An 18719-nucleotide genomic window follows, 5' to 3' on the forward strand; every position below is an offset into this window, starting at 1 on the left:
GGCCTTCACTACTACAGTAAGTGAACAAAGTCTTGACTATTAATTTCATTTGGCTTATTGTCCTAACTGACCATCTCAACACCTGACATCTTGACAATCTTAAATTATTAAATATAACAATCAAAAGACAGATTGGCAGGGTATATATGTTGTTTGTGATAAACTCATTTCAAATTCAACAATTTAGGTAGGTTGAAAGTAAGTGATATAATAAGATATATTATGCAAACAGTTTAAAACATAGAAGTGGCTAAATGAATATCAAACACAGTGGACTTCAGAACCATGAAATTTACTAGAGTCAAAGAGGGATATTACATAAGAATAAAATGATCAATCCACCAGGAAGATAAAACAATATTAAATGTGCATGCACCAAGCAACAGAGACTTAAATATGTAAAGCCAAAGCTAATAAAATTGAAAGGAGAAATAGATAAGTCCACAATTACAGTCAGGGGCATAAACAACCCAATCTCAAAATCAATTGAACTACTAGGTAGAAAATCAGTGAGGATTTAGAGGATCTGAACACTATTAAACAACAGTTATCTAATAGGCATGTATAAAATACTCCAACCAACAACACAGAATACACATTAGTTTCAAGAACCCAATAAATATATACCAACATAGACATATCTTGGACCATGAAAGAAACCTCAGCAAATTTAAAAGAATTGTAATTATAGAGTATGTTCTCTGACAAAAATGGAATAAACCTACAATTCAGTAGTATAAAGGCAGAAAATCTCTAAACATGTGGAAATTAAGCAACATACTTCTAAATAATCTACGGCTCAAAGAAGAAGTTTAATGGGAAATTTTAAAACTACATAAAACCAAATAAAAGTAAAAATACAAGGTACCAAAATATGTGGGATGCAGCAAAAGTAATGCTGAGAGGAAAATTCATAGCACTAAATGCTTAACTGGAAAAGATGAAAGGTCTCAAATTAGCAATTTAAGTTAGTACCTCTAGAAACTAGAAAAAGAAGAGCAACATAAATTCAAAGCTAGCATAAGGAAAGAAACAGTAAAAATCAGGGCAGATATAAATAAAATCAAAAACAGAAAAACAACAGAAAAAATGCAAAAAAGCTGATTTATTAAATAAAATTGATAAGCCTCTAGCAAGATGGAAAATAAAAAGAGAGAAGATACAAATCACCAGTATCACAAATGAAACAGGGAATGCCAATGTAGATCTTGTAGCCATTAAAAAGATAATAAGGAAATACTGTAAATAAATTGATGCTCATAAATTTGATAACTTAGAAGAAATGAAACAATTCCTCAAAAATAAAAAAACTTCCAAAACCCAACCAGGATGAAGCAGATAGTTTGGTCAGTCCTAAAATCATTAAAATGGCTGGGCATGGTGGCTCATGCCTGTAATCCCAGCACTTTGGGAGGCTGAGGTGGGTGGATCACCTGAGGTCAGGAGTTTGAGACCAGCCTGGCCAACCTGGTGAAACCCCATCTCTACTAAAAATTTAAACATTAGCTGGGCATGGTGGCAGATGCCTGTAATCCCAGCTACTCAGGGGGCTGAGGCAGGAGAATCACTTGAACCTGGGAGGTGGAGGTTGCAGGGAGCCGATATCGCACCATTGCACTCCAGCCTGGGCGACAAAGTGAGACTCCATCTCAAAAAAAAAAAAAAAAAAAAATCATTAAAATAACTGAATTCATAATTAAAATGCTCCAAAGCTGGATAATTCTACCAAACATTTGAAAAAACACCAATTTTACCTAATCTCCTCCATAAAATAGAATCAGAGGAAACACTTCTCAATTCATTTGATGAGGCCGGTGTTATGAGACAAAATAAAAAGAAAGGAAATTACAGACCAATATCTCTTATTAATTCTGATGCAAAAATCCTTGACAAAATATAAGCAAGCCAAATCCAACAATGTATAAAAATAATTATTCACCATTATGAAGTTAGATTTATTACAGCTATGGTAATTCAACATTCAAAAATCAATCAATTCACTGTATCAACAAGCTAAAGAAAGAAAAGCACATAATCATATGAATTGATGCAAAAAGAAAGCATCTGACAAAATCCAAAACTCATTAAGTCTCCCAGCAAGTCATAAATAGTACAGAATTATTTCAACTTGATAAAGAACATGTAAAATAATTATACAAAACAAAAAATCCACAGCTAATATACTTAATGGTGAAAGACTGCTTTCCTCTTACAATGCTTTCCTAATGGCGCTTTCCTTCTAAGACAGAAACAAGGATGCTCTGTCTTACCACTCTTATTCTACACAATACTGGAAGGTCTAGCCACTGCAACAAGGCAAGAAAAGGAAATAAAATGCCTAACATCACAAAAGAAGAAACAAAACTGTACAATTTATAGATAATCTGTTTGTAGAAAATCTAGAGGAATTTAAAATTCAACAAACAAACTCCAACTAAAAAGTGGGTTTACAAGGTCATAAGACACTAGATAAACACACAAACTTCAGTCACATTTCTACACACTAGCAATGAATATATGGAACAAAACTTTAAACCACAATACCACTTATAATCTCTCCAAAGAAAACGAAATATTTAGCAAAACATGCATAGTATATGTATGCTGAAAATGATAAAATACCAGATAAAAGAAATAAAAGATATAAATAAATGAAAATACTGTGTTTACAGATTGTAAGTCTCAACATAGTAAAGATACCAGTTTTCCCCAAATTTATCTGTAGGTTCAATGTTCATATCAAAATCCCAGCAAGATTTTTTGTAGCTATAGATACGTTTATTTTCCAATTTATAAGGACGTGTATAGTCTCTAGAATAGCTAAAATAACCTTGACAAACAGGAATAAAGTGGGAGGAATCAATCTACTCAATATTAAGGTTTACAGTATAGCTACAGTAATCAAGACAGCTTGGTAGTTTCTTATAAAATGAAACATGCAACTATTATATGATCTAGCAACTGCACTCTTGAGCATTTCAGAGAACTGAAAACATGTTCACTCGAAAATCTGTACATCTACGTTCACAGTAGCTTTATTCATAGGAACTAATAACTAGAAACAACCCAGATGTCTTTCAGTGGGTGAATGGTTCAGTAAACTACAGTACATATATATCATTAAATACTCCTTAGCAGTAAAAAGCAATGAACTGCTGGTAGGTGCAACAACTTGGATGAATCTCCAAGGAATTATGCTGTGTGAAAAAAAGTCAATTGTAAAAGGTTATATACTGTAGGATTCCATTAATATTTATTCCATAAGTATTTATTTTTGCAATAATAAAAATTTTAAAATGGAGATCAGATTAGTTAGTGCTTGTCAGGGCTTAAGGATGGGTAGGGAGTGGCTGAAGGAGGAAAACAGGTATGATTATAAAAGAATAAAGTCCTTTGATATCTTTGTGATGATGAAGGTGTCTATTGTGATTGCAGTGGTGAATATACACACCTATGCCTGTGATAAAATTTGCATAGAACTAAATACACACCACACACACACAATGAGTACATGTAAAAGTAGGAAAATCTGAATAAGATGGGTGGATTCTATCAATGAAAATATCCTGGTCATGATATTATACTACAGTTTTGCAAAATGTTATCATTGGGGAAAACTAGGTAAAGGGCATATATGGGATGTGTCTGTATTATTTCTTAGAGTCTGTAATTATTTCAATAAATATTTTAATTTAAAAAAGAAGTAAAATACATCTGCCTACTTTCTGATCCGGTAAATCTGCTTCTAGAAATATATTGAATGGAAATATTTGCATGAGACAGGGCAATGGAGGTGGGGGGAAGGGTTAGATTCTGATCAGTGTTGAAGCTAGAGCCACCACAACTTACCAAGGAATTGAGAGTATCCCCATATCTCTGGCCCAGTCTCCTCATGGTTTCCTGGCTTCACGCTGCAACATCTAATCCATTTGCCATTCTGTAGCTGAGATGATCTTCTACAAACTCACCCTGACCATAGAGCCTTCTATGGTCCCCCACTGCCCTCAAAAGCCAGCATTCTTTCCCCTGGCATAAGAGATACTTCATGATCTGGCCTCTCTGACTCATGCTCAGTCCTGTTCTGCAACTCCCCTGACTCACTGCATTCCCTTTTGACACGAGGCCTGTGCAGATGCTGTTCCCTCAGCCTGGAAGACCTCAGTCTGGGTGACTCATGCTCACTCTTTTAAGTCCCTGGTCAGACAGCACTTCTTCCAGGAAGCCAGCCTGACCTTCTCAGCAGGGTTCTAAGACCCATATTTCCTGCCTAATCACAGCCTTTTGCAAAAGTGAGTAATGGTTGTCTCCTTACTGGCTAGGCACAGGGTGGGGGCTCAGAGTGTGATTCTTCCAAGTAGAGGGGCTCCCCATTGGCTCAGGACTAAGTCCAGATTCTGCACCATGTTCAGGAGATCCTGTAGCATCTGACCTCTCCTGACCTCCCAGCCCTGGATCTAGCCCCCATCTCTCCACTACTTCCTTTATTCAGCCTGTTGACTTTTAATAGTTCTTCTAACTCTCCTCATGGTCTTCTCTCAAGGCCTTTGTTGATACTGTTTTCTCTGCCCTGACATGCCTCCTTCTTCCCATTTTCACCTGGGTACCTCCAACTCATCCTTTCCACTTCAGTGGGAGGTTTCCCTGACTGCCTGGGCCAGGTGAAGGCCTCTGTTATGACGTTTCCCATGGTACTCTGTGCCTCCTTCCTTCCAATGCACATCATACTTTGTCATTCATTATTTTTTGCCTGTACTTACACCAGAATGTGAACCCCATGAAGGCAGAGCAATTTATGTCTTGCTCACTGCTGAATAGTGCGTGGCACCTAGTAGGAGCTCAGGACATGTTTGTTGAATAAATGATTAATTTCCCTCCTCAGAGACAAATGCAGGCATGTGGCTTGCCCAGTTGACCCGGGGTCTTTGTGAAGTGGACAGCAATTCTGGGCACCAGCTGCATGACAGGTACTCTCGAGACCTCACTTACTCCTGACCATAACCCCTTGTGATAAGTTTATCATTCTCATTCTACAGATGGGTAACTGAGGCTCCAAGAGAAGAAATAACATCTGCAGAATCACTGCTGGTAAGTGGAGAGTCAGGATTTAAACCCAACTCTCTGGCCTTTGAAATTGGTTTCTTACCACAAAAAGGCACTGCCTCTTGGTGGTAAGAAACCAACTGGTTTTTTCAGATGACCCTGGGAGCTAAGAGAACCAATGCTTCTTGCATGCCCATTCTGTGCCAGACACTGACATGCTGATCTTGCTCAGGCTCACCACAGCCCTGTGCAGTGGGAATTAGAGGAAGAGCCTGAAGCCCTGAGAAGCGAAGCCACTCACCGAGATCACATAGCTGAGAAGAGCTGAGCCAGGATTTACCCCAGGGTGTTCTGACTCCAAGGCTGGTGGACTCAGGCAGAGTGGCTACACATTGGTGCCACCTCCCACTTCCTGGACATACCAGCTTGATGACACCAGGCACTGGAAGCTCCCACCTAGGCCTGCAGGGTGAGTACAGAAAAAGACAAAGATCCCTTGAGTCGTCTGGGTGAGAAAAGGCAGGGAATGACAGGCACAGTGTGGTGCGCTAGTGATGGCCTGTGCACAGATGGGGCTTTGCCAGTCCCTTTACAGGGTGGGCTCTGGAGATAACTGAATCTGGAGAAAGTATAGATCTGAAGCCCTGTCCCCAGCTTGCACAGAGCTGCAAATCACAGGGTTACACGTGTTTCCTGCCTTCCTGGTGTGAAAGTGGCTGAAGAGAGTGTGAGGCCAGCCTCGGTTTCCCCATCCCAGAAGGGGAAGATGCCCTTAGAAGTTGCTCCTGCCCTTCTGGAGACCCTCTTGAGACTGCAAGATTGGCCTGAAGGAAGAGGTCATCAGGTCTTTGCCAATTGGTCCCTGGGGCCCAGAGAGGGGCAGAAACTAGCCCAAAGTCACACAGGGATGCTTGGTTGGCCCAGAATTGGGGCAGGCTTTGGAATCCCCACCCAGTGCTCTTTTTGCTGCCTCAGGCTGCACTTATGCTACCCTGTTTCACTTGGAAGGCCAAGGAGATGAAGAAGAAGCCACTGAGCAATAGGGTATAGGGGCGATGGTGGAGGGTGTGCTGTAGGCTGGGGAAGAGAGTAGTGAGGATGCTGCCAGGGAACTGAGGGGCCAGGGAGGGGAGGGCTGTCTTAGTTATGTCAGGTTGGGGTGTGTCACGCACTTGTGATCTCAGTCTCATGCTCTCATCTTGAAGGAACAGCACCCAGATTTTCCTTTAGGGAGTCCCCTCCCAGCTGCCCCTAAGTCCACTCCCCATCCCCAGCTTCAAGGCTCAGCCCATCAGTAAACTTCATCCCCCTGGTTACAGTGATTGGTTTAGGCAGGGTCATATGACTCCATTTGAGCAATGAGAGGCAGCCCTGGGATTGTTGCTGGAACCTCTGTGAAAGGGGAGGAGGCTGGAAGGATGTAATACAGTAGCTGCTGCTGATCATCTTGCCACCACAAGGGAAAGTCATCTGGCAAAGAGGTCAAGATAATGATAGCAGGGTTGAGAGCCTGAGGCAAGGACAGATTCCTGAGGATATTGTCTGGGCATCTGACAGTGGGTCATCCTGGCTGCCCTCATTCCCAGCCTGCAGGACATCCTCCACCATCACCCCTATATCCTGTTGCTGAGGCATCCAACCATGCCTGAACAGCTATGGAATTTCCAGTTTTGTGAACCAATATAGTCTCTCTTTGGTTAAGGCAGTTTGAGTTGTGTTTCCATCATTTGCAATTAAAAGATTTCTGCTACAAAGCCCTCATGGATCTGCATTTTTTCTCTCAGGTCTCTTCTATCACTAGAGAGTTGTGGACTTTTGGTAAAGAAGTTAATAATACTACTCACAATTCATTTCTTCATTCAATAAATATTATTGTTTACTTCATATGTTCCATGCTCTGTGTTTTGTGGGGAGCAAAAGAGAAGTTCCCATCTTTGTTTATGTTAAAAACAAAACAAAACAAGACAAAAACAAATTAACAAGTGAATACATACAGATTATAAAATGAAGTGATGTGAAGAAAAAAAACTGCTAAGAAAGAATAATAAGGTAGGAGGGGGCTACTTGAGATCAGGTGGTCACGCTGAGAGTTGAGAGTGGAAAGGAGCAGCTGGGAAGGTGTCTGGGAGAAGGCTGTTCTAGGAGGCAGAAACAGCACGAACCAGAAGCTTGAGGAAAGACTGTTCACTAGAAGAACAGAAGGAAAGCCAGAGAGGCTGGACAAGAATAGGGATGGGAAACTGACCGGAGTGTAGAGAGAAGCCTAGGCAGACCTGATAGGGCCTTGTGGGTTTGAATGTAAATCAGTTAAAGAAGCCACTGTTCTTGACTCCTCTCTCATAGAAAGAGAACCCCTGATTTACTTATTTTTATTATTTCTTTAAACTGTTAACTTTTATTTTAGATACAGGGGCTACATGTACAGGTTTGTTACATGGGTATATGGCATGATGCTGAGGTTTGGGGTATGGTTCCCATCATCTGGGTAGTAAGCATAGTACCCAACATATAGTTTTTTCACCCATGCCCCTTCCTTATTTCTCCCCATCAGTAGTCCACTGTGTCTTCTGGAGTGTCTGTTATTGCCATGTTTATGTTCATGTGTGTTGTTCCCAATGTTTAACTCCCACTTATAAGTGAGAACATGTGGTATCTGGTTTTCTGTTCTCGCATTAGTTTGCTTAGGATTATGGCCTCCGGATGCATCCACGTTGCTACAAAGGACATGATTTCATCCTATTTTATGGCTGCATAGTATTCCATGGTGTATATGTATCACGTTTTCTTTATATAATCCACTACTGATGGCACCTAGGTTGATTCCATGTCTTTGCTACTGTGAATAGTGTGGCAATAAAGATATGAGTACACGTGTCCTTTTGATAGAATGATTTATTTTCCTTCAGGTGTATACCCAGTAATGGGATTGCTGGGTTAAATGGTAGCTCTGTTTTTAGTTCTTTGAGAAATCTCCAAACTGCTTTCCACAGTGGCTGAACTAATTTACATTTCCACAAGCAGTGTATAAGGGTTCTCTTTTCTCTGCAGCCTCGCCAGCATCTGTTGTTTTTGACTTTTAATAATAGCAATTCTGACTGGTGTGAGATGGTGTCTCACTGTGGTTTTGGTTTGCATTTCTCTGATGATTAGTGATGATGAATATTTTTTTCAAGTGTTTGTTGGCCACTTGTATATCTTCTTTTGAGAAGTATCTGCTCATGTCCTTTGTTCATTTTTTTTTTTTTTTTTGAGATGGAGTCTTGCTCTGTCACCAGGCTGGAGTGCAGTAGCGCGATCTTGGCTCACTGCAACCTCCAACTCCCTGGTTTAAGCAATTCTTTTGCCTCAGCCTCCTGAGTATCTGGGATTACAGGCACATGCCACCACACCCAGCTAGTTTTTGTATTTTTAGCAGAGACAGCATTTTACCATGTTGGCCAGGATGTTCTTGATCTCCTGACCTCGTGATCCACCTGCCTTGGCCTCCCAACGTTCTGGGATTACAGGCATGAGCCAATGCGCCCAGCCCTTTGTCCATTTTTTAATGGGGTTATTGTTTTTGTTTCTTTGATTTGTTTAAGTTCCTTATAGATTCTGGGTATTAGACCATTGTTGGATTCATGGTTTATGAATATTTTCTCCCATTCTGTAGATTATCTGTTTATTCTGTTGAGAATTTCCTTTGCTGTGCAGAAGCTCTGTGGTTTAATTAGGTCCCACTTGTCAATTTTTGTTTTTGTTGCAATTGCTTTTGGGGACTTAGCCAAAACATTTTTGTGAAAGCTGAAGAAGGGTATTTCCTAGGTTTTCTTCTAGGATTTTTATAGTCTGAAGTCTTACATTTAAACCTTTAATCCATCTTGAGTTAATTATTGTATATGGTGAATGGCAATGGTCCAGTTTTATTCTTCTGCATATAGCTAGCCAGTTACCCATCCCAGTACAATTTATTGAATAGTGACTCCTTTCCCCATTGTTTGTTTTTGCCTTGTCAAAGATCAGATGGTTTATAGGGTATGGCTTTATTTCTGGGTTTTCTATTCTGAGAACCCCTGATTTATATTTAGGTACAGAGGACCTCTGATTATGGATACCATTTCCCAGACTCTCTTGCAGCTAGGTGTGCCATATGAGTAGATACTGGTCATTGGGATGTGAACAAGTGTGAAGTGAGTAACATCAGGGTCCTTCCTGTAAAGAGCAGAGAAATACCCACTATGTCCTCTTTTCTCCCTAGAATAGCTGGCATGCAGGGATGGGCCAGAGCCATCTTAGACTGTGGCAGGAGGGCAACACCTTAGGAACAGCTGAGCAACAAACCAGACAGAGCCTGAGCTCCCAACAGTTTCATAAAAGAGTTGCTTTATAGGTTGACTTCTTTTTCTTCCTGAGAGAAATAAACAGTCTCATCTACCGTTAATTTTGGGCCTTTCTGTTAATGTAGCTGAAATTATATAGAGATGTTTAAAGCTATGGGTTAGGATGAGACCACCCAGGACAGTAGTCCTCAAACTGTTTTCTCTGAGAACTCTGAGGGTCATTGAGATGCTATCAGGGGACTCTGAGGGTCATTGAGATGCTATCAGGGGTCTGTGAGGTCAAAACTCTTTTCCTAATAATGCTAAGATGTGTGTACCTTTTGCACTCTCATTCTCTCACCAGTGTATGGTGGAGCTTTCTGGGAGCTATGTGCATGGGATAGTGCAACACAGTGTATGCAGAAGTAGTATGAAAATCCAGCTGTCTTTTTTTAAAGCCAGACAATGCAGGGATTCACAAAAATGTCAGACAATGTCACTCTTCTCACAAAATGCCTTTTGTTTGGAAATATGTTCAGTTTTCAAAATAGATTATATTTATGTTAACATGTAATGCACTCATTCTTTTAAAATTAATACTTTTAACTTTTCTCCATTTTACTTTCTAACATGAATATTAATACAGACAAACACACCTAAAAAGCTTTTTCAGATCTTCAAGTGTTTAAGCACGGAAAGATGTCCCAACACCACAAATGTGAGAACCACCATCCTCCCCGCTGTCCAGATGCTCCCACAGCCTGGGCTCCCCAGTGCAGGCAGAGACTCCCCAGAGCACAAGACCACCCCTGCCTCTCTTGGCCCCATGATCCCCCTCTTACCTAACTGTTCCTTCACACCCAGAGCCAGCACCAAGCAGGAGATGCAGTACAGCATGCCCAGGACCATGGCAGCCATCACGTATGCCCTCCGCTGGGGAACAAGAAGTGCGTTAGACTGATGTACTCCACTTCTCCTCCATAGGTGTTTGTGCAGTGACACCAGCCTGGAGGGCCTTCTATCCCCGTCCCCTACCTCTGTAAAATCCTACCCACTCTTTGAGTCTTGGCCCAAGGGCTGCTCTCTCTCTCTCTCTCTCAAATGATTTCTGTGTTCTCATTTGTCTCTGTTTTCTCTGGGAATCTTTGGTGCCACAGGGTAATCTCCTGTGTGTCATTCCTGACTTCCTAATTCATCTGCCATCTCCTTCCTTGAAAGTGGAAATAGTGACTTCTTCTGCTTCCCTGCATTGCCTAATAACAATAACAACTACCATAATAATAATTGCTAACAATTATTAAACAGTCACCGTTATTATATTAGCTCATTTACTCCTTGCAACAGCTCTCTAATGTGGCTCTATGATATTAGCCTCATTTTACAGATGAGAGGACTGAGGCTCAGAAAGGTTAAGGAACTGCCCAAGCCACACGGTTCAGAAATGGAGGCGAACATATAAGCCAGTCCAACTCTGATGGGCGACTGCTAGAAATCAATGGAATGATATGCACTTAGCGCAGTGCCTGGGGAATAGAAGTGCTCTACTACCCAGTAAGCATTTATTGAGCACCTACTATGTGTCAGGCACTGCTAGGTGCTGTGCGTTCAGCTGTGAGCAAAGGCCCTTCTCTCCTCGTGCTTGTAAGCTGTTCCTGCCTAAGCCTTCCCTCTGCTGTTCCCTCCGCTTGAAATGCTCTTTCCCCAGGTTCCCACATGGCTTGCTCCATCACCTCCTTTAGGTCTCTGCTCAAATAGGTGTTATCAGTGAGGCTTCCTCTGACCTCACCACCTAAAATCTCAACTTGCTCTGTCCTTCCCTGCAGCACATCCTGCCCGATGCCTGCATGTGCTATGGGCCTCACTCACTCATGGGTAATATCTCTTTCCCCTGCAGGATGTCAGCTCTGTGAGGGTGGAAGATGTGTCTGTCTTTTCCCTGCTATAGCCCCTGGCACAGCATAGCACCTGGTATACAGTAGATGCTCAGAAACCATGTGCCAAATGGATGAATGAACAAGGTTGGTGGTGAAAACTGTTATGAGGGAAAATGAAGGTAGTCAAAGGGGATGGGGTCTGGGAGTCCTCTTCCAGAGGGGGCATTTGATTGGAGACCTGATTAGAGAGTGTGGCGGGGAGTGGGGTCGGGGGGAATGGGTCATGTAAAGAGCTGGGAGAAGTGTCTTACAGGCAGAGGAAAAACATGTGCAAACACCCTGAGGTGGGAGCATGCAAGGCATGTCTGAGAAACAGAAAAGAGGCTAGTGTAAGGGAGAAGGGTGGGAGATGAGGGAGAAGGGCTGGGGGCCAGTTTGTGCAGGTCTTTCAGACCGTGCTGAGGGATCTGACGTTTCCTGAGGGTGATGGGGAGCCATGGAGGAGTCTCCAGAGATTAGCTGTTATTACTACATTTCAAGGGCCCACGTGGGCCAGGCCCAGGTAGGCCGCCTTACACACACACACTCCCATTTGATCTGTGTGTCCATGCTGCAGGCTTTCCTGTCACCTTTTCACAGACAGGGAAGCAGAGGCCAGTGGGCCCCTCCTTACTGTGTTCTCCAGAGAGCTGGTGAGCAGGAAGCTGCTGTTGCCATCAAGGAAGCCATTGTCCCATGAGCCATTGAACTCCACCAAGCCCTAGTTCATGCCGCTGTGGAAGTGGCTCCCCAGCGTCCCCTAGATGTGGGCTTCTACTAGCGTGCAGACAACTTCCATGTCTATGCCTGCGGAAGTGAGTGACATAGACCAGCAGGACTTACTTCCTGGTCCCAGGATGAAGTAAAGAAACCAGCAGATGGTGCCAAAGGCAACCTCTAGTTACCTTTGCTGCTCATTAGCATAAGACACTCCCACTAGTGCCACCACAGTTTACAAATGCCATGGCAACGAGCTGCAAGTTACCACCCCTTTCCATGGCAACAACTCAGCAGTTGTTCTTTTCTAGAGCATTCTGAATAACACACCCCTTAATTTGCATGTAATTAAAAACGTTTGCATCTGGTAAAGATCTCAAATGTGCTTAACACGATTGTGGCAGTCATTTCACAATGCATATGTGTATCAAATCATGTTGCACACCATAAATTTACACAATTTTGTCAATCATACCTCAAGAAAGCTGGGGGAAAAAAAATCACATACCACAAATTCACTCCTTTAAAACATGCAATTAAGTAGTTTTAGTATATTTACAGAATTGTGCAACCATTATCACTATTAATTCTAGCATATTTTAATCACCCCAAAAAGAAACCCTGTACCCATTAGTAGTCACTCCCCAATCCTCTCTCCCTCTAGCCTGTGGCAACAAGTTGTAGCATGCATAATATTCCATTGTACGGTTACACCACATTTTTGCTTATCCATCAATTAATGCACATTTGGATAGTTTCTACCTTTTTGCTATTGGAAACAGTGCTGCTGTGAACAGCCTGTGTACATTTTTGTCTGACACTTGTTTTCAATTCCTTGGTCATATAACTAGGAGTAGAATTGCTGGATCCTATGATAACTCTGTTATCATAACTTTTTGAGGAACTGCCAAACTGTTTTCCAAAAGGGCTGCACCATTTTACATTCCCACTTTCAGTGCATGAGGGTCCTAATTTCTCTATATTCTCTCCAACACTTGTTGTTGTCTTTTTTTATTATAGCTATCCTAATGAGTGCAAAGCGGTATCTCCGTGTGGTTTTCCTTTGCATTTAAAGATTACTAATGAATTAGTCTGGTGTGGTGGTTTGTGCCTGTAGTCCCAGCTACTCGGGAAACTGAGGCACAAGAATCACTAGAACCTGGGAGGCAGAGGTTGCAGTGAGCTCAAATCTTGCCACTGCACTCTGACATGGGCAAGAGAGCGAGACTCTGTCTAAAAAAAAAAAAAAAGAAAAAGAAATTTAGTACTACTAAGAAGCACATTTTCATGCTGATTTGTTTGTTTTAAAGATGCCAAAGATCTAGATAGGTTTTTGTGTGTGAAATTTTCTGATTTTAAAATGTTGGTCCCAGATCATGGGGTGCTCAGAGCAGCAGGCTTCCCATGCTGGAGGGCCACGCCTCCCCCTGGCCAGGCCTGCTCAGCATTGGCTTATGTTTGGCCCATGTTTGCCAACCACCTCCTTCAGTTCCCTGTTGTTCCCTCTATGTCAGTCACTTTGGATTTCGTCCATTCCTCACACATAGCAAGTTCTTTTCCACCCCAGGGCCTCTGCACTTGCTATTCCTTCTGCCAAGCACACTTTCTCCCCAAATCTCTGCTTGGTTGGTTTTTCATCATGCAGGTCTCAGCTCAAATGTCAAGTCCTCAGAGTTGCGATCCCTGGCTACCCTAACATAGCCCCAAAATTTGCTGCTAGTAACTTCCCATTTCTATTTCATTGTCTTCAGAGAACTATTGGCATCCGAAATTACCTTGCTGTGTATTTATTTACAGCTGTCCCTAGTTATACACAGAGGATTATTTCCAGGACCCCTTGTATATACACAAATTCACATGTGCTCAAGTCCTTTAGCATTTATTGGAGTACATGGATACTGTCTTTCTTTCTTTCTTAATTTCTTTCTTTCTTTCTTTCTTTCTTTCTTTCTTTCTTTCTTTCTTTCTTTCTTTCTTTCTTTCTTTCTTTCTTTTTTCTTTCTTTCTTCTCTCTCTCTCTCTCTCTCTCTCTCTCTCTCTCTCTCTCTCTCTCTCTCTCTCTTTCTTTCTTCCTTTCTTCTTTCTTTCTTTTTCTTTTTTAAGACAGAGGGTCTTGCTTTGTTGCCCAGGCTAGAGTACACTGGCATGACATAGCTCACTGCAGCCTTGAACTCCTGGATTCAAGTGATCCTCCCACCTCATCCACCCAAGTAGCTGGGACTACAGGCATAAGTCTCAGTGCCTGACTCAGATACTGTATTTTTTATTTACATTTGGTCGAAATAAATTTGCCTATAAGTAGAATCACACAGTTCAAACACGTGTTGTTCAAGGCTCAACTGTGCTCATTTACTATTTACCCCACTAAGATATAAACTGTAAGAGCAGAAATCATGTCTCTTATTCCCTGCTATAACTTGAGTACCCTGCACCTAGCAGGTGCTTAATACGTATTTGATGAATGAGTAAATAAGCTACAGATGAGGAAAACGTGGCTTTGAGACGTTAAGTCACTTGCCCAAGGTCCCACAGTTAATTAGTGGAAAAGCCACAACAGGAAAAGTTTTCTATGTGCAGATCCTGCAGCCCGGGAAGGAGAGACTTGCCTGAGTCTAACAGCAAGTCAGCAAGAAAACACAGGCCGCCAAGGTCTTTCCGTGGGATGCTGAATGAGGTTGGCACTGGGGGCCTGTCAAGCTCCAGGAGCCTGTCTGCAGTTGGTCTCAGCTGAGGGAGACCCTCCACCTCCAGGGAGTCAGTCAACCAGACCTGGCTCCTCCAGAAGCCTCCATAGATGAAGGGCCCCGGGAAATCCCCAAAGAGATTTCTGGAGGCCAGAGGTAGGAGGACAATTCAGCATCCAGAGGAGAAAGGACTTTCTAACAGGCAGAGCAGTGATGAGGGAAGGACAGGTGGTGAACTGCCCATTGCCTGAGGGAGATAAGCAGAGATGAGTGTCAGGAGGGGACCAGCTCCACTTAGCTCTGCCGCACGTTACACTCAGGAAGGAGGCTGGGGGAGCGCTGGCAAAACTCAGGAGAGGAAGAGGCACCATTGCCCAGTCTAGTGTATGTGACATTTGACTGAATCACTGGGACCGGTGGGACCGATGATAATGCAGGTTTATTTTGACTTCCCAGTGTCCACACACCCTGATGGGTGAACTGGAATCTTCACAGGCATTGAGACGGAATCTAGGACAGGTCCCAGTGACTCTGGTAATTGTAAGTCTTCCTGTCACTTTTTCCCCTCAAAGAGCTTTAATTCATCTATTCATAAAAATAAATTTCTGCAATGATAAAAATGTACCAGAAGCAAGTCAAAAGACAAAAACAGAATAGGAAAAAAAAATTGTGATTCATATCTCAAAGTGTACGTCTCCCTGATTCTGAGACATTAGTTTCTTATAGATAAGTGAACAGAGGATATGAACAAAGGTTCACAGAAAAGAGGATGCAATGGCTTCTGATTGCACGAAAAGAGACTTAACACCCTTCATAATCAGGAAAATGTTAAGACAAACTGCTGGGGTCAGATCTGGTTCTGGGCAAGAGGGAGTAATAAGCATGTTCCACCCCACCTCTCCTGCTGAAGGCACTATAAAACCTGTGCAGGATGCACAGGCCAGCTATGTGAGGACTGTGAAAAGTAAATGGTAGAAGGTAACTTGAAGAAGATCAGAATTCAAAGTACCATCCTGAGTTTACCTTTTTGCCCCCTTCTTGTTTCCTGGCTAGAACAAAATGTAGCCTGGAAGTGGGGACTGGGACCACACAGGAAAACTCCAGTAGAAGCCCTCTAGTGCTGGCTCTAGGACCAGGAAAGGAATTTCTAATGCCACCCTCCTGCCCTAAGTTTCTTTCTTCTTGCTGCTCTTCTATGCCCCAGCCAACAGGGAGTCCCTGGCAGGAATGACAGAGGCCTCAAAGCATTGGGAACCTGCAGAAGCCGAAACTCAGAGGGAGGAGAACCATCTTCATGCATCAGCAGAGCTGTGATCCCAAAAGGAAGGGAGCAAACCCCTGTTGCTTTTCTGTTGTGCTCCCACCACCTGGCCCTGTCATGAAGAGTGAAGCACAGAGGGATGCTGAAGCTTTAGCTTTCTGACGGAAGCGTGAAAAGGCAGCCTCAGGAAACAGGAGAGTACAGGGAGATTGTAAAAAGGGAGGAGCTTGTGAAAGCAACCCCATTACATTGTTTACGAACTCCTTGATGCGCTCTCCAATTCCACATGTGTGGATCCGATTGTAATCACCATATAAAGGCTCTGAGAAATGTGCTAACAGGCCACACTACTCAGGTCCCAGACTCTCTGCTGGGTGGTGAACACAGGGGACCAGACAGTCAGTAAAGGTTTTGCAGACTGAGCTGACATTGAAACCACCACACACAGAAGGTTGGAACTTGAGGCCTGAACCTGACCAGGTTGACTGCCTGCCAAAATGAAAGATATAAACGTTTCCCATAAAACTTAAATAAGACCCAGAGCCTCAAAATATAATACAGAAAATGTTCAGGTTACAATCCCAAACTACTCAGCTTGTGAAGATTCAGGAAAATGTCAACTCTCCTGGGAGAAGACATCAACAGATGCCCACTCCTAGATGACACAGATGTTGGGGTTATCTGATACCTTTTGAAGAAGTGACTACAAAAATACTCAAATGAGTAAGCGTAGATACTCTTCTTTTTCTTGAGATAAAATTCAAGTAACAGGCTGGGTGTGATGGCTCACACCTGTAATCCCAGCACTTTGGGAGGCCGAGGTGGATGGATCATGAGGTCAGGAGTTTAAGACCAGCCTGGCCAAGATAGTAAAACCCATCTCTACTAAAAATACAAAAATTTAGCTGGGCACGGTGGCAGGCGCCTGTAATCCCAGTACTTGGGAGGCTGAGGCTGAAGAATCGCTTGAACTCTGAGGGCGGAGGTTGCAGTGAGCCTAGATGGCACCACTGCACTCTAGCCTGGGTGACAGAACGAGACTTTATCTCAAAAATAAAATAAAATAAAATAAAAATAAAAATAAAAAAATTCAAGTAAGGCCGGGCGCGGTGGCTCACGCCTGTAATCCCAGCACTTTGGGAGGCCGAGGCGGGCGGATCACAAGGTCAGGAGATCGAGACCACGGTGAAACCCCGTCTCTACTAAAAATACAAAAAATTAGCTGGGCGCGGTTGTGGGCGCCTGTAGTCCCAGCTACTCGGGAGGCTGAGGCAGGAGAATGGCGTGAACCCGGGAGGCGGAGCTTGCAGTGAGCCAAGATCGCGCCATTGCACTCCAGCCTGGGCGACAGAGCGAGACTCCGTCTCAAAACAAAACAAAACAAAACAAAACAAAAAATTCAAGTAACATAAAATTAATCATTTTAACAGGGCATTTAGTATGTTCAATGTTGTGTAACCACTATGTCTATCTAGTTCTAAATATTTTCATCACCCCAAAATAAAGCCCAGTATCCATTAAACAGTACTTCCCATTGTTCCTTCCACATGGTGCCCAGCAACCATCAATCAGCTTTCTGTCTCTATGGATTTACCTATTCTGGATATTTTATTTAACATGTGGCTGTCACAGTATGTGACTCTTTTGTCTGAGTTTTCACTTGGCATAATGGTTTTGAGGTTACTTGGAGTTAGCCAAACTGCAGGTAACCTCAAAAACACTGCTAAGACAGGGTCCTCCAGACCACCAAATTTGACTCCCAAGACTCTGATACAAACTTCAAGTTCAAGCATTTCCTAAAACCACCCTCAGGTTGTATAATTCACCAGAAAGACTCGCTGAAACCCATTATATGCATGTTTATGTTTATTACAACAAAAATATACAAATTAGAACCAGCCAGAGGAAGAGATGCATAGGATGGAGTTGGGAGGGGTCTAAATGGGGAGTGTCTGGAGTCCTCTCCCCAGGGTCGTGGACAGTTACTTCCTCGTGGCCATGATGTGTGATAACATGTGCAGAGTATTGCCAACCAGGGAAGCTCACCTGAACTTTGGTATCTAGAGTTTTTAATGAGGCTTCACTACATGGACATGATTGATTAAAATCAATCTTCAGCCCACTCCACCCTAACCCTGGAGGTTGGGTTGAAAGCTCCCACAGTAAATTCTATGTTTGTTTTTTCTGGTGAGGCCAGCCCCTCCACCCTAAGACTATCAGGCATGAGTGGTGTTATGAATAATCTCATCAGCATAAACTATTCAGGTGTGGTGCCAGTGACTCATCAGGAATAAAGAGGACACTCCTGTCACGTAGGAAATTCTAGACATCTCTTTGAATGAGGCCAAATTCCTTACAACATGGAAGTTTATCCATAATGGCATGTATCACTACTTCATTTTTTTTTTGTTTCTGAATAATCCATTTTATGTGTACACAATTTGTTTATTCATTTGTTCATTGCTGGACATTTGGGTTGTTTCCACTTTTGGGCTATTTTGAATAATGCTGCTATTAAACATGGATGTACAAGTATCTGAGTACCTGTTTTCAATTCTTTTGAGTATATACCTGGGATGTTTAACTTTATGCATTAATTTGACTAGATTATGGGATACCCAGATATATGGTAAACATTATTTCAGAGTGTGTCTGTGAGGGTGTTTTCTAGATTAGTATTTGAATCAGTAGATGGAGTAAAGAAGATCGTCCTCCCCAGTGTGGGCGGGCATCATGGATGAACTTCAGTGTTGAAGGCCCATTCATATAGAACAAAAATGTGGAGGAAGTGCAAATTCTCTCTCTG

General features: G+C 42.6%; 2 long non-coding RNA genes across 11 annotated transcripts in view; one reads left to right on the forward strand and one right to left on the reverse strand.

The window, feature by feature from the left end:
- LOC139358487 (uncharacterized) overlaps positions 1-18448 on the forward strand; it is a 44724-nt gene extending 26276 nt beyond the window's left edge. For 4 of the 9 annotated variants that reach the window (XR_011613451.1, XR_011613449.1, XR_011613456.1 and 1 more), the window contains 4 exons: positions 5034-5085; positions 5194-5509; positions 11233-11356; positions 15857-18448. This is a non-coding gene — a long non-coding RNA (uncharacterized lncRNA). The other 5 variants (XR_011613457.1, XR_011613454.1, XR_011613450.1 and 2 more) reach the window with 4 other exon arrangements.
- Positions 277-12188, reverse strand: LOC105496111 (uncharacterized). 2 transcript variants are annotated; one of them, XR_011613467.1, is made up of 3 exons: positions 12095-12188; positions 10181-10271; positions 277-5502 (listed from the first exon to the last, which is right to left on the reverse strand). It is a non-coding gene; the product is annotated as an uncharacterized lncRNA (long non-coding RNA). The 2 variants fall into 2 exon arrangements; XR_011613466.1 differs by lacking the exon at positions 12095-12188 and adding an exon at positions 11886-12026.
- Positions 18449-18719: the final 271 nt, after the last annotated feature.

The sequence above is a fragment of the Macaca nemestrina genome, chromosome 15 (genome assembly GCF_043159975.1).
Source record: "Macaca nemestrina isolate mMacNem1 chromosome 15, mMacNem.hap1, whole genome shotgun sequence".
NCBI lineage: Eukaryota > Metazoa > Chordata > Mammalia > Primates > Cercopithecidae > Macaca > Macaca nemestrina.